The 14,203-nt window shown below is 49.5% G+C and overlaps 1 non-coding gene across 1 annotated transcript; it reads right to left on the reverse strand.

Annotated features, from left to right (window-relative positions):
- Positions 1-2,629: 2,629 nt before the first annotated feature.
- On the reverse strand, positions 2,630-2,701 carry TRNAE-UUC. The gene has a single exon. It is a non-coding gene; the product is annotated as a tRNA-Glu (tRNA).
- Between the last annotated feature and the right edge of the window lie 11,502 nt (positions 2,702-14,203).

Below are 14,203 nucleotides of genomic sequence, written 5' to 3' on the forward strand. Positions count from 1 at the left end.
ACGTAGAAAACGCTTCCAAACTAACTGTTAGCGATCGCAGGGATCAGGCCTGTCTCTGCGAACGCTGCAGTTATGTGTCTTGTGTTTTTGAAGTGACAGTGATCGATCGATACTGCACTTGGGTGGGTTGGGCTGGGCGGAGGGGCAAAATGAAGGTGCTAGCGGGTATCTGGGCTGATTCCGCTAACAATGCGTTTTTGGGGTACCCTAAACTGCTGGGTACGCTAGTATAGATCTGATCAGATCAGGTATCGATCCGTTCAGGTACTATACCACTAAGGGGGGTGTATGCTTTGCGAGTGGGTGTAAGCGTTACTGGCACTAACCTCACGCTGCCTGGGGCGACGCAGACCCTGACTGACGCTAAAATTTAATTGATATCACCCGCCGGGCGATCAGGGGGTTAAACCTTTATTGGGTTATATACGGTGGGTGTCCTGATGCTATAAACAGCAAACTAACCAACCAGCGTCAACCGTAACACTTATACAGTGATCACTGGTGAAAGGGTTAACTAGGGGGCAATCAGGGGGTTAAAACCTTTATTAGGTAATATATGGGGGTACCTGAAGCTTTCTAAAAACCTGGCGGCGAACCTAAAATAACTAAATAACTAACTGGCTAACCAGCGTCACCAGTGACACTTATACGGTGATCACTGGTGAAAGGGTTAACTCTAGGGGCAATCAGGGCAACCTTTATTTATGGGGGTACCTAACGCTATAGAAACCTGGCGGCGAACCTCAAAAAACTAGCTACCTAGCGACAACAGTGACACTAATACAGCGATCAGAAAACCGATCGCTTAGTGACACTGGCAATAGGGGGTGAAAGGGTTAACTAGGGCGGTGATCAAGGGGTTAAACCTTTATTGGGGGGGGGGTAGGGGGCTACCCTGGACCTAAAGGGGCCTAAAGCTAACTGCCCTAACACTTTTTTCTGTCACAAATGACACTAAATGCAGTGATCAGAAAATAAATGATCACTGCAATCAGTGACACTGTGACAGGGGGGTGATCGGGGGGTGATCGGGGGGGGGGGGGGGGTTTATGTTTATGTGCCTATGTGTACTGTGTCAGTGTGCTGTTGGTGCAACTCACTGTACTGATGTCTTCTCTCCTCTGGATCCGGACGAAAAAGACCGCCAGAGGAGAGATGACATCACTTCCTCCCTGCCAGTGTTTACACTTACACAGGCAGGGCGGGCAGAGGAGGAAGCGGATTCGCTGGGAGCGATCGCGAGGGGGTGGCTAGAAACGAATAGCCGCCCCCTCATCCCGGATCGCTCCCACGATAGAAACGACCGCCGTATGTACCGGGGGGGGGGGGTTCCGATCGGACCCCCGACCGCGGAAAGGCAGGGACGTACATGTACGCCCATATGCCTGTACGTGCCATTCTGTGGACGTACATATACATGCGGCGGTCGTTAAGTGGTTAATAGTGCGTCCGCTGACACCAATGCGGGGGGTTAATAGTACATCCGCTGACACCAATGCTGGGGGTTAATAGTGCGTCCGCTGACACCAATGCTGGGAGTTAATAGTACGTCCGCTGACACCGATGCTGGGGGTTAATAGTGCGTCCGCAGACACCAATGCTGGGGGTTAATAGTACGTCCACTGACACCGATGCTGGGGGTTAATAGTGCGTCCGCTGACACCAATGCTGGGGGTTAATAGTGCGTCCGCTGACACCAATGCTGGGAGTTAATAGTGCGTCCACTGACACCAATGCTGGGGGTTAATAGTACGTCCACTGACACCGATGCTGGGGGTTAATAGTGCGTCCGCTGACACCAATGCTGGGGGTTAATAGTGCGTCCGCTGACACCAATGCTGGGAGTTAATAGTGCGTCCGCTGACACCGATGCTGGGGGTTAATAGTGCGTCCGCTGACACCAATGCTGGGGGTTAATAGTGCGTCCACTGACACTGATGCTGGGAGTTAATAGTGCGTCCGCTGACACTGATTCTGGGGGTTAATAGGGCATCCGTAAATATGATGATCACATGACCCCTATGGTAGGTTCATAGTGATCTCCGATCAGGACATAGATAGGAAGGGATCACATGACTCATATGATAGGTTCATAGTGATCTCCGATCAGGACATAGAAAGGAAGGGATCACATGACTCCTATGGTAGGTTCATAGTGATCTCTGATCAGGACATAGATAGGAAGGGATCACATGACTCCTATGGTAGGTTCATAGTGATCTCCGATTAGGACATAGATAGGAAGGGATCACATGACTCCTATGGTAGGTTCATAGTGATCTCGGATCAGGACATAGGAAGGGATCACATGACTCCTATGGTAGGTTCATAGTGATCTCCGATCAGGACATAGATAGGAAGGGATCACATGACTCCTATGGTAGGTTCATAGTGATCTCCGATCAGGACATAGATAGGAAGGGATCACATGACTCCTATGGTAGGTTCATAGTGATCTCCGATCAGGACATAGATAGGAAGGGATCCCATGACTCCTATGGTTACAGCATTTTTTCACACCTGAATAAATATTTTGCACAGTACTATAGAGAGAATATTGTATATACAGATATAATGGGAAAAGGGGGAGGGGTGACACTTACCAGGTGAGGCAGCCATCTTGTGAGATTTAGTTGGCCGGGAATCGAACCCGAGTCTTCTGCTTGAAAAGCAGCTGTGCTTACCACTGCACCACCAACCTGAGTGTGGGAGGAAACCGGAGTACCCGGAGGAAACCCACGCAAGCACAGGGAGAATACGCAAACTCCATGCAGATAGTGTCCTGGTCAGGATTTGAACCATGGACCCCAGTGCTGCAAGGCTAACCACTAAGCCTCTGTGTTGCCCATATGAGGCCTCTGTTTTCTGAGGCCCGCCCCCGCTGAGCGGGGTAAATCAGTGATCTCCACTCAAAGCTCTTGGGAGGAGAAGCAGCCATCTTGGGCCACTGAATGGAGCCATTTAACCTACCAGCATGTCTTTGGGCTGTAGGAGGAAACCCACACAAGCACAGGGAGAACATGCAGACTCCATGCAGACAGTGTCCTGGTCAGGCTATGAACCAAGGACCCCAGTGCTGCAAGGCAGAAGTGCTAACCACTAAGCCTCTGTGCTGCCCGATCTTAAATCAGAACTCCACCTATAAAGGGAAGTTGGTGTTTTCCTCGTGTCCTTTGTGTGGAGTGGGAGAAATCCATGTCCTCTGCTCTGTATAGTGTCTCTATGGATAAGCTCTGTCTTATGTAAGAGGACATGAACTCGCCATGAGTGTGAAATGTAGACAGACGGGGACAGGACAACTCCCTAGAATGTGGAAGCCTGGCTCTTCATAGATGGTAGAGAGTCTATTCCCAGTATGGTGGATGAGGACAACTCACTAGAATGTGGAAGCCAGGCTCTTCATAGATGGTAGAGAGTCTATTCCCAGTATGGGGGATGAGGACAACTCACTAGAATGTGGAAGCCAGGCTCTTCATAGATGGTAGAGAGTCTATTCCCAGTATGGTGGATGAGGACAACTCACTAGAATGTGGAAGCCAGGCTCTTCATAGATGGTAGAGAGTCTATTCCCAGTATGGTGGATGTCCTGATGGTCCATCATCATTGTCTATGATTGTCTGTGGAGCCGCTACCAGCTCCACCTACCGCGCCCAGGTCTGCTGGCCGGCCTCTGCTGGTTTTATGGGCGTCTGAAGGGTGACCATTTGAATGGGGCACCAGCGCTAATTCTTTGACGCTCACCTAAAAGGTATTTCCACGTTTGCAGCCATATTGGGACGACACCTACTTTATATCTCTTATATGTTCTCATCACAGAGTAAAACTTCATAAAGATTATAAAGTTTTCTGCTCACCTTTAAAGGAAGGAATCGCGTGGGAAAAACGACAAAAATACATGGCACCCCCAAATCTGATACCAGAACCCCAACCGAGCATGCAGCCTGGCAGGCTAGGAAAGGGGGGGATGAGCGTGCACCCCCCTCCACTGAGCCATACTAGACCACATGCCCCCAACATGGGGAGTGTCCTTGCAAAGGGGGACCCCCCTCCCCCATGACAAGGCACCTCCCCATGTCGAGGGCATGTGACCTGGTATGGGTGCGGAGAAGAGGGCGGTGCATGCTCACCCCCCTCCCCCCCTTTCCTGGCCTGCCAGGGTGCATGCTCAGTAAGGGTCTGGATTTTGGGTGGCCATGTTTATTTGTATTAATTCATGAATTTTTTCCATGGGGTTCCTCCTTTAATGGTGAGCAGCATATTTTATATTCTTCTTAAAGCTGTGCTATGTGAATGGGAACACGTAACAAATATAAAGAAGGTGTAAAAAATGTGGCTGAAAAATTGGAAATACCTTTTAGGTGAGCGCAGTAGATGAATCGTTGATGCAGAGAGCTGTCTTGGTACGGCCTTATCTGGTTCCTGGGAAGACTCTTCAGTTGCTGAAGTGGCAACCGCCACCAGTGTAGGGTACTGGGTTGTTACAGTCATATCGGGCCACTGGGGGGACTGATTAGAAGGCTCTCCATTTAATAACCTCTTTTGGTACATTCGTACTTTTAGGAACATCCATTCGTCTTATTTTTGCAGGTTTGGCCTCAGTTAGTGATTCAGAAGCTCCAAAGATGAAAATGGAGGGCTGATGGGAAGATCCTCTGGTTACTGGAGTGGCAGCCATACCTGGTCCCTGAGAGGGTTCCTCAGACTCTTTGTTGAGTCTTTTAGGAACAGCCAATCGTCTTATTTGTCCATTTACATTGATAGTTGGTGATTCAGAAGCTCCAAAAACAACAGTGGAGGGCTGATGGGAGGACCCTCCGCTTACTGGAGTGGCAGCCGCCACCAGTGTAGGGACCTATGTTGGTACAGTCGTTCCTGGTCCCTGGGAGGGTTCCTCAGACGTTATGATGAGTCTTTTTCTAGGAACAGCCAATCATCTTGTTTGACAAACTACATTGATAGTTGGTGATTCAGAAACTCCAAAAAAAACAATGGAGGGCTGATGGGAAGACCCTCCGGTTACTGGAGTGGCAGCCGCCACTAGTGTAGGGACCTGTGTTGGTACAGCCGTACCTGGTCCCCGGGAGAGTTCCTTATACTTTTTGTTGAATCTCCTTCTAAGACCATCCATTCGTCTTCTTTTTGCAGGTTTGGCCTCAGTTAGTGATTCAGAAGCTCCAAAAACGAAACTTGAGGGCTAATGAGAAGATCCTTCCGTTACTGGAGTGGCAGCCGCCACCAGTGTAGGGACCTGTGTTGGTACAGCCATACCTGGTGCCTGGGAGAGTTCCTCAGACTTTTTGTTGAGTCTTTTTCTAGGAACAGCCAATTGTCTTATTTGTCCATTTACATTGATAGTTGGTGATTCAGAAGCTCCAAAAACAATGATGGAGGGCTAATGGGAAGACCCTCCAGTTTCTGGATTGGCTGACACCACTAGTGTAGGGACCTGTGTTGGTTCAGCCTTACCTGGTCCCCGGGAGGGTTTCGTAGACTTTTTGTTGAATCCCCTTCTAGGAACATCCATTCGTCTTATTTTTGCAGGTTTGGCCTCAGTTAGTGATTCAGAAGCTCCAAAAACGAAAATGGAGGGCTGATGGGAAGATCCTTCAGTTACTGGAGTGGCAGCCGCCACCAGTGTAGGGACCTGTGTTGGTACAGCCGTACCTGGTCCCTGAGAAGGTTCCTCAGACTCTTTGTTATGTCTTTTTCTAGGAACAGCCAATGGTCTTTGACCAACTACAGTTATAGTTGGTGATTCAGAAGTTCCAAAAACGTAAATGGAGGGCTGATGAAAGGACCCTCCAGTTTCTGGAGTGGCAGCCGCCACTAGTGTAGGGACCTTTGTTGGTACAGCCTTACCTGGTCCCCGGGAGTGTTTTGTAGACTTTTTGTTGAATCTTCTTCTAGGAACATCAATTCGTCTTATTTTTGCAGGTGTGGCCTCAGTTAGTGATTCAGAAGCTCCAAAAACGAAAATGGAGGGCTGATGAGAAAATCCTTCAGTTACTGGAGTGGCAGCCGCCACCAGTGTAGGGACCTGTGTTGGTACAGCCGTACCTGGTCCCTGAGAAGGTTCCTCAGACTCTTTGTTGAGTCTTTTTCTAGGAACAGCCAATCGTCTTGTTTAACCAACTACAGATATAGTTGGTGATTCAGAAGTTCCAAAAATGGAGGGCTGATGAAAGGACCCTCCAGTTTCTGGAGTGGCAGTCGCCACCAGTGTAGGGACCTGTGTTGGTACAGCCGTACCTGATCCCCGGGAGGGTTTCTTAGACTTTTTGTTGAATCTTCTTCTAGGATCAGCTAATTGTCTTATTTTTGCAGGTTTGACCTCAGTTAGTGATTCAGAAGCATCAAAAACGAAAAGGGAGGGCTGATGGGAAGACCCTCCGGTTACTGGAATAGCAGCCACCACCAGTGTAGGGACCTGTGTTGGTAAATCCGTGCCTGGTCCCTGGGAGGGTTCCTCAGACATTTTGTTGAGTCTTCTTCTAGGAACAGCCAATCGTCTTGTTTGACCAACTACATTGATAGTTGGTGATTCAGAAGCTCCAAAATCAACAATGGAGGGCTGATGGGAAGACCCTCCGGTTACTGAAGTGTCCGCCGCCACCAGTGTAGGGACCTGTGTTGGTAAATCCGTGCCTGGTCCTTGGGAGGGTTCCTCAGACATTTTGTTGAGTCTTCTTCTAGGAACAGCCAATCATCTGGTTTGACCAACTTCATTGATAGTTGGTGATTCAGAAGCGTTGAAAAGGGAGGGCTGATGGGAAGACCCTTCGGTTACTGGAGTGGCAGCTGCCACCAGTGTAGGGACCTGTGTTGGTACAGCCGTACCTGGTCCCTGGGAGGTTTCCTCAGACATTTTGTTGAGTCTTCTTCTAGGAACAGCCAATCGTCTTGTTTGACCAACTTCATTGATAGTTGGTGATTCAGAAGCTCCAAAATCAACAATGGAGGGCTGATGGGAAGACCCTCCGGTTACTGGAGTGTCCGCCTCCACCAGTGTAGGGACCTGTGTTGGTAAATCCGTGCCTGGTCCTTGGGAGGGTTCCTCAGACATTTTGTTGAGTCTTCTTCTAGGAACAGCCAATCGTCTTGTTTGACCAACTTCATTGATAGTTGGTGATTCAGAAGCTCTAAAATCAACAATGGAGGGCTGATGGGAAGACCCTCCGGTTACTGGAGTGTCCGCCTCCACCAGTGTAGGGGCCTGTGTTGGTAAATCCGTGCCTGGTCCTTGGGAGGGTTCCTCAGACATTTTGTTGAGTCTTCTTCTAGGAACAGCCAATCGTCTTGTTTGACCAACTTCATTGATAGTTGGTGATTCAGAAGCGTCGAAAAGGGAGGGCTGATGGGAAGACCCTCCGGTTACTGGAGTGGCAGCCGCCACCAGTGTAGGGACCTGTGTTGGTACAGCCTTACCTGGTCCCTGGGAGGGTTCCTCAGACTTTTTGTTGAGTCTTCTTCTAGGAACAGCCAATCGTCTGGTTTGACCAACTTCATTGATAGTTGGTGATTCAGAAGCGTTGAAAAGGGAGGGCTGATGGGAAGACCCTTCGGTTACTGGAGTGGCAGCTGCCACCAGTGTAGGGACCTGTGTTGGCACAGCCGTACCTGGTCCCTGGGAGGTTTCCTCAGACATTTTGTTGAGTCTTCTTCTAGGAACAGCCAATCGTCTTGTTTGACCAACTTCATTGATAGTTGGTGATTCAGAAGCTCCAAAATCAACAATGGAGGGCTGATGGGAAGACCCTCCGGTTACTGGAGTGTCCGCCACCACCAGTGTAGGGACCTGTGTTGGTAAATCCGTGCCTGGTCCTTGGGAGGGTTCCTCAGACATTTTGTTGAGTCTTCTTCTAGGAACAGCCAATCGTCTTGTTTGACCAACTTCATTGATAGTTGGTGATTCAGAAGCATCGAAAAGGGAGGGCTGATGGGAAGACCCTTCGGTTACTGGAGTGTCCGCCACCATCAGTGTAGGGACCTGTGTTGGTAAATCCGTGCCTGGTCCTTGGGAGGGTTCCTCAGACATTTTGTTGAGTCTTCTTCTAGGAACAGTCAATGGTCTTTGACCAACTTCATTGATAGTTGGTGATTCCGAAGCGTCGAAAAGGGAGGGCTGATGGGAAGACCCTTCGGTTACTGGAGTGGCAGCCGCCACCAGTGTAGGGACCTGTGTTGGTACAGCCGTACCTGGTCCCTGGGAGGGTTCCTCAGACATTTTGTTGAGTCTTCTTCTAGGAACAGCCAATCGTCTTGTTTGACCAACTTCATTGATAGTTGGTGATTCAGAAGCGTCGAAAAGGGAGGGCTGATGGGAAGACCCTTCGGTTACTGGAGTGGCAGCCGCCACCAGTGTAGGGACCTGTGTTGGTACAGCCGTACCTGGTCCCTGGTAGGGTTCCTCAGACTTTTTGTTGAGTCTTCTTCTAGGAACAGCCAATGGTCTTTGACCAACAACATTTATAGTTGGTGATTCAGAAGCATCAAAAACGAAAAGGGAGGGCTGATGGGAAGACCCTCCGGTTACTGGAGTGGCAGCCCCCACCCGTGTAGGGACCTGTGTTGGTACAGCCGTACCTGGTCCCTGGGAGGGTTCCTCAGACTTTTTGTTGAGTCTTCTTCTAGGAACAGCCAATGGTCTTTGACCAACTTCATTGATAGTTGGTGATTCAGAAGCGTCGAAAAGGGAGGGCTGATGGGAAGACCCTTCGGTTACTGGAGTGGCAGCCGCCACCAGTGTAGGGACCTGTGTTGGTACAGCCGTACCTGGTCCCTGGGAGGGTTCCTCAGACTTTTTGTTGAGTCTTCTTCTAGGAACAGCCAATGGTCTTTGACCAACTTCATTGATAGTTGGTGATTCAGAAGCGTCGAAAAGGGAGGGCTGATGGGAAGACCCTTCGGTTACTGGAGTGGCAGCCGCCACCAGTGTAGGGACCTGTGTTGGTACAGCCGTACCTGGTCCCTGGGAGGGTTCCTCAGACTTTTTGTTGAGTCTTCTTCTAGGAACAGCCAATGGTCTTTGACCAACAACATTTATAGTTGGTGATTCAGAAGCATCAAAAATGAAAAGGGAGGGCTGATGGGAAGACCCTCCGGTTACTGGAGTGTCAGCCACCACTAGTGTAGGGACCTGTGTTGGTACAGCTGTACCTGGTCCCTGGCATGGTTTCTTAGACTTTTTGTTGAGTCTTCTTCTAGGAACAGCTAATTGTCTTGTTAGTCCAACCACATTGATAGTTGGTGATTCAGAAGCTGCAGAAAGAGACATAGAGGGCTGATGTGAAGACCCTCCGGTTACTGCAGTGGCCGCCGCCACCAGTGTAGGGACCTGTGTTGGTACAGCCGTACCTGGTCCCTGGGAGGACTGATTAGAAGATCCTCTGGTTTCTGCAGTGGCCGCTGCCACCAGTGTGGGGACCTCTGTTGGTAAAGCTGTACCTGGTCCCTGGGAGGGCTGATGGGATGACCCTCCCGTTGCTGGAGTGGCATCCGCCACCACTGTGTGGACCTGTATTGGTACATCCGTACCTTGGTTCCTTGGAGTCTCCGTGTGAACATCACATTCTGGCAAAGTCTCCGTGTAAACGCCATATTCTTGTGGCATCTCCGTGTGAATGTCACATGCTGTTGATGCCTCCATGTGAACTTCACATGCTGTTGATGTCTCCGTGTGAACGTCACATGCTGTTGATGTCTCCGTGTGAACGTCACATGCTGGTGGAGTCTCCGTGTGAATGTCACATGCTGGTGGAGTCTCCGTGTGAACGCTGCATGCTGTTGATGTCTCCGTGTGAACGTCACATGCTGGTGGAGTCTCCGTGTGAACGTCACATGCTGGTGGAGTCTCAATGTAGCTTTCATATTCTGTCTCGCTCACTGGGGCAGTCCTGCCTTGTGAGCTGTCTGTGCAGTAAATACTGCGTACATCTGCAATAAAAAGAAGAATCAGATTTAGCACCTTCACTTCACTTCATCTACATTTTATATATTTTTTATACAACATCAAATTATAGAGAGAAAAAGTTCCAAATCCCAATGTCAGGGGAAATAAATAAACCCGACATGACAGGGACACAGGGATGACTAATGTTGGCCTTCATATAAAAATGTTGGTTGCCTGGCCTTCATGCCGACCCAGTAAAATGAATGGAGTCAGAAAGGGAACTGATTCCTCACTTCCGGGTGCGGGGGAGTAATCTGCAGGGCTTCTGTTTCTGATTATTAAACACTCGGCCTCTTTTACTCTTTTATTGTAATCCCTCGAATTGTTGCGGTGGATTGATATAGAAGAGGCTGGGGACCGGGAACTGATGTATTGCAGATTACTCCGCCGCACCCCAAAGTGAAGAAATAGTCCCCTGCACATTTTGGATCTATTTCCATGCGATTCTGTCATGTGACAATGGTGACAAGATCTTGCTATGTTTGGGGTGCCATTAAGAATAATGTAATCCAAATTCTTGCCCCCCCTTTTCCCATGATTTGGAATCACAGCACTTCTACCGGCCATTCCAAATCGGCCAGTGTGGGCGGAGTGTTAGGCAGAATTCCAGGCAAATGATGAAATAGATACTGTCTGTGGGAGCTGCTTTACAGCACAGCCCTGCAGGGACCTACTAGGGGCCCCATTTGTTCAGCAGGGGGGGAGGGGCATAAAGGCTCTATTTAAGGCCTTTGGGGTGCAGACGGAGTGATCTTCTGCACTGCAGTTCCCAATAATTATATTTAAGTTCTGGCCTCTTCTATATCAACCAATCAGGGACAGGCCTGGACTGTAATTGTTGGGGAGCGCAGCTCTGCAGATTACACCACCTGCACCCTAAAGACATCACCATTTTATTTTATGTTGGCTACAATGTCCATGTTGGCAATTTCTGGCAGTTGGTTGGCACTGAGGGGATCAGCCCAGCCTGTAATGAGGGGAATGCAAAGCTTGTTAAAAAAAAAGTCAGTTAGGAGGGGGGAGGGGGGCTCCCTGTATAAAGGGGAGGGGGGCTCTCTGTATAAAGGGGAGGGGGGCTCTCTGTATAAAGGGTAGGGGGCTCCCTGTATAAAGGGGAGGGGGGCTCTCTGTATAAAGGGGAGGGGGGGCTCCCTGTATAAAGGGGAGGGGGGCTCTTTGTATAAAGGGGAGGGGGGCTCTTTGTATAAAGGGGAGGGGGGCTCTCTGTATAAAGGGGAGGGGGCTCTCTGTATAAAGGGGAGGGGGGCTCTCTGTATAAAGGGGAGGGGGTGGGGGCTCTCTGTATAAAGGGGAGTGGGGCTCTCTGTATAAAGGGGAGGGGGGGCTCTTTATATAAAGGGGAGGGAGCTCTCTGTATAAAGGGGAGGGGGAGAGGGGCTCTCTGTATAAGGGAGAGGGGGCTCTCTGTATAAAGGGGAGGGGGGGGCTCTTTGTATAAAGGGGAGGGAGCTCTCTGTATAAAGGGGAGGGGGAGGGGGCTCTCTGTATAAAGGGGAGGGGGAGGGGGCTCTCTGTATACAGCGCCAAGAATTACTGTTTGCTTTTCTTGGTTTAAAAATCTGCAGATTTCTTCTTACAGGACAAAAACCATCAATGTCCATGAAAATCCCTATACATGTGTACATATGGGGGGAGGGGGTGTTTTATGTGTCCTGGCCCCGGAGTTAGTACGTGGCTCCATCATACACTGCTATCTGCAGCTCTCCTTGTGTCTTCTCCCCCTCCCTGTACATGTCTCCTCCCCTCCTCCTCACCCCTCCCCCTCCATGTCCCCTCCCCCTCCATGTCTCCTCTCTCTCCATGTCTCCTCCCCCTCCCCCTCTGTCACCTCTCACTCTCCCTGATCTGTATCTCTCCTCCTCTGTCACATAATAATCTCCATCCCAGTGCCTGTGCTTTTTAAACAATAATCAGACATTTATCCTTGTATTACAATGTATCCATCTTGGTCTCTGTTTAATCTCCAACTGTCATAATGCTGCCCATGTGATCCGTAATGACAGTTGGGTTGAGAGCACAACCAGTGTGACAGTTGGCTCTCCCAGCATGCCGGGAATTGAAATGATTTTTGTTCAATCGATGGATTTTCTTCCTTTGGAATTCCGCTAGAAACCGTTTCTTTATAAATAACCCACAGACACTGGGAGGAGCTTTGTATGTGACAGAGGGGAGGGCATAAAGATCACATAGAGGCTTAACTCCTCCCTCCTGTACATGACTCCTCCCCCTCCTCCTCCCTGTACATGTCTCCTCCCCCTCCCTGTACATGACTCCTCCCCCTCCCTGTACATGTCTCCTCCTCCCTGTACATGTCTCCTCCTCCCTGTACATGACTCCTCCCCCTCCCTGTACATGTCTCCTCCCCCTCCTCCTCCCTGTACATGACTCCTCCCCCTCCCTGTACATGTCTCCTCCTCCCTGTACATGACCCCTCCCTGTACACATGACTCCTCCCCCTCCTTGTACATGACCCCTCCCCCTCCCTGTACATGTCTCCTCCCCCTCCTCCTCCCTGTACATGTCTCCTCCCCCTCCTCCTCCCTGTACATGACCCCTCCCCCTCCCTGTACATGTCTCCTCCCCCTCCTCCTCCCTGTACAGTACATTTTGTATCTATCACTATCCATAGTACTTACCAATCTCGGTGTCGGTATCCCGGTGATGTCTTTTGGCTTTACAGCCGAGACCGAGACATCCAACGACGGCTCTGATACAGCCGCGTACAAACGCCCGGCTCCTCTTCATTTTGGAGGGCTTTTTGGGGGTATCTGCAGGCTGGTCACTGATACCTCCTCCTTCCACAGCCGCCCTTCCTTCGCTGGGCTTCTCTTTGGTGTTTTTCAGAGAAAAAAGCTTTTTACATTTAAATTGTCTCATTATTAAGAATAAAGAAACGCGCTTTAAATGTACGAGAATTAGAAATCGCAATGAAATCGAATCGAATTAAATCGAATCAAATCACAAGAAAAATCTCAGGAGAGATTAGAAACACGTCTTCACTGGTCAGTGATTACTCGGCTTCTGCTGCCTCCCCTCCGCACCGCCTTATATTGGCTCAGCCGATGACATCAATGGTAACCATGGCAACAGAAGCCCTCTCTGCACCGCCTTAGATGACATCACAGTGCAGAGTCATGTGACCTCCTTTTTTTTTTTTTATCTCATGATGAAAATAACTGCCGATTTTTCTTAAAGGGGCCACGTCCTTATTAGTGAACTTTGTGAATTCAGGCTGTAGGATCAGAATACGGATCTAATAGAAGATGTTCTCGTGGATGAGATTTAACCCTTTCAGTCCCAGATCTCTTCATTATTATTATTATTACTACACCCCAATTATTTCTACATTTGTAACCCTTTCACCGCCAAATCACAATGTTTTTATTTTCGTTTTTAACACTTTCAGCGCCAAAACACATTTTTTAACCCTCCTCGTTTTTTTAACCCTTTCACTGCCAGGTGGAATGTTTTCCCTTTCATATATGAACCCTTTCTTTGCCTAACCGCGTCCTTGTGTGTGAACTTTGTGAATTCAGGCTGTAGGATCAGAATACGGATCTAATAGGGGTACGGCTCCGGGAAGAACATGTTATTGTCAATGAGATTTAACCCTTTCACCACCAAACTATATTTTTCATTTATTCCAAATGGAAAGTGTAGCAAAGTATGGGGCAGTTGTCGCTCTCTCGCCCTCTATATACGGTATGGGACGGTTGTCGCTTTCTCGCCCTCTATATATGGTATGGGACTGTTGTCGCTCTCTCGCCCTCTATATACGGTATGGGACGGTTGTCGCTCTCTCGCCCTGTATATACGGTATGGGACGGTTGTCGCTCTCTCGCCCTCTATATATGGTATGGGACGGTTGTCGCTCTCTCGTCCTCTATATACGGTATGGGGCGGTTGTCGCTCTCTCGCACTCTATATACGGTATGGGACGGTTGTTGCTCTCTCGCCTTCTATATACGGTATGGGACGGTTGTCGCTCTCTCGCCCTCTATATACGGTATGGGACGGTTGTCGCTCTCTCGCCACCCTATATACAGTATGGGGCGGTTGTCGCTCTCTCGCCCTCTCTATACGGTATGGGACGGTTGTCGCTCTCTCGTCCTCTATATACGGTATGGGGCGGTTGTCGCTCTCTCGCCCCTATATACAGTATGGGATGGTTGTCGCTCTCTCGTCCTCTATATACGGTATGTGACGGTTGTCGCTCTCTCGTCCTCTATATAC

This window comes from Rana temporaria, chromosome 2, assembly GCF_905171775.1.
Source record: "Rana temporaria chromosome 2, aRanTem1.1, whole genome shotgun sequence".
Lineage (NCBI taxonomy): Eukaryota > Metazoa > Chordata > Amphibia > Anura > Ranidae > Rana > Rana temporaria.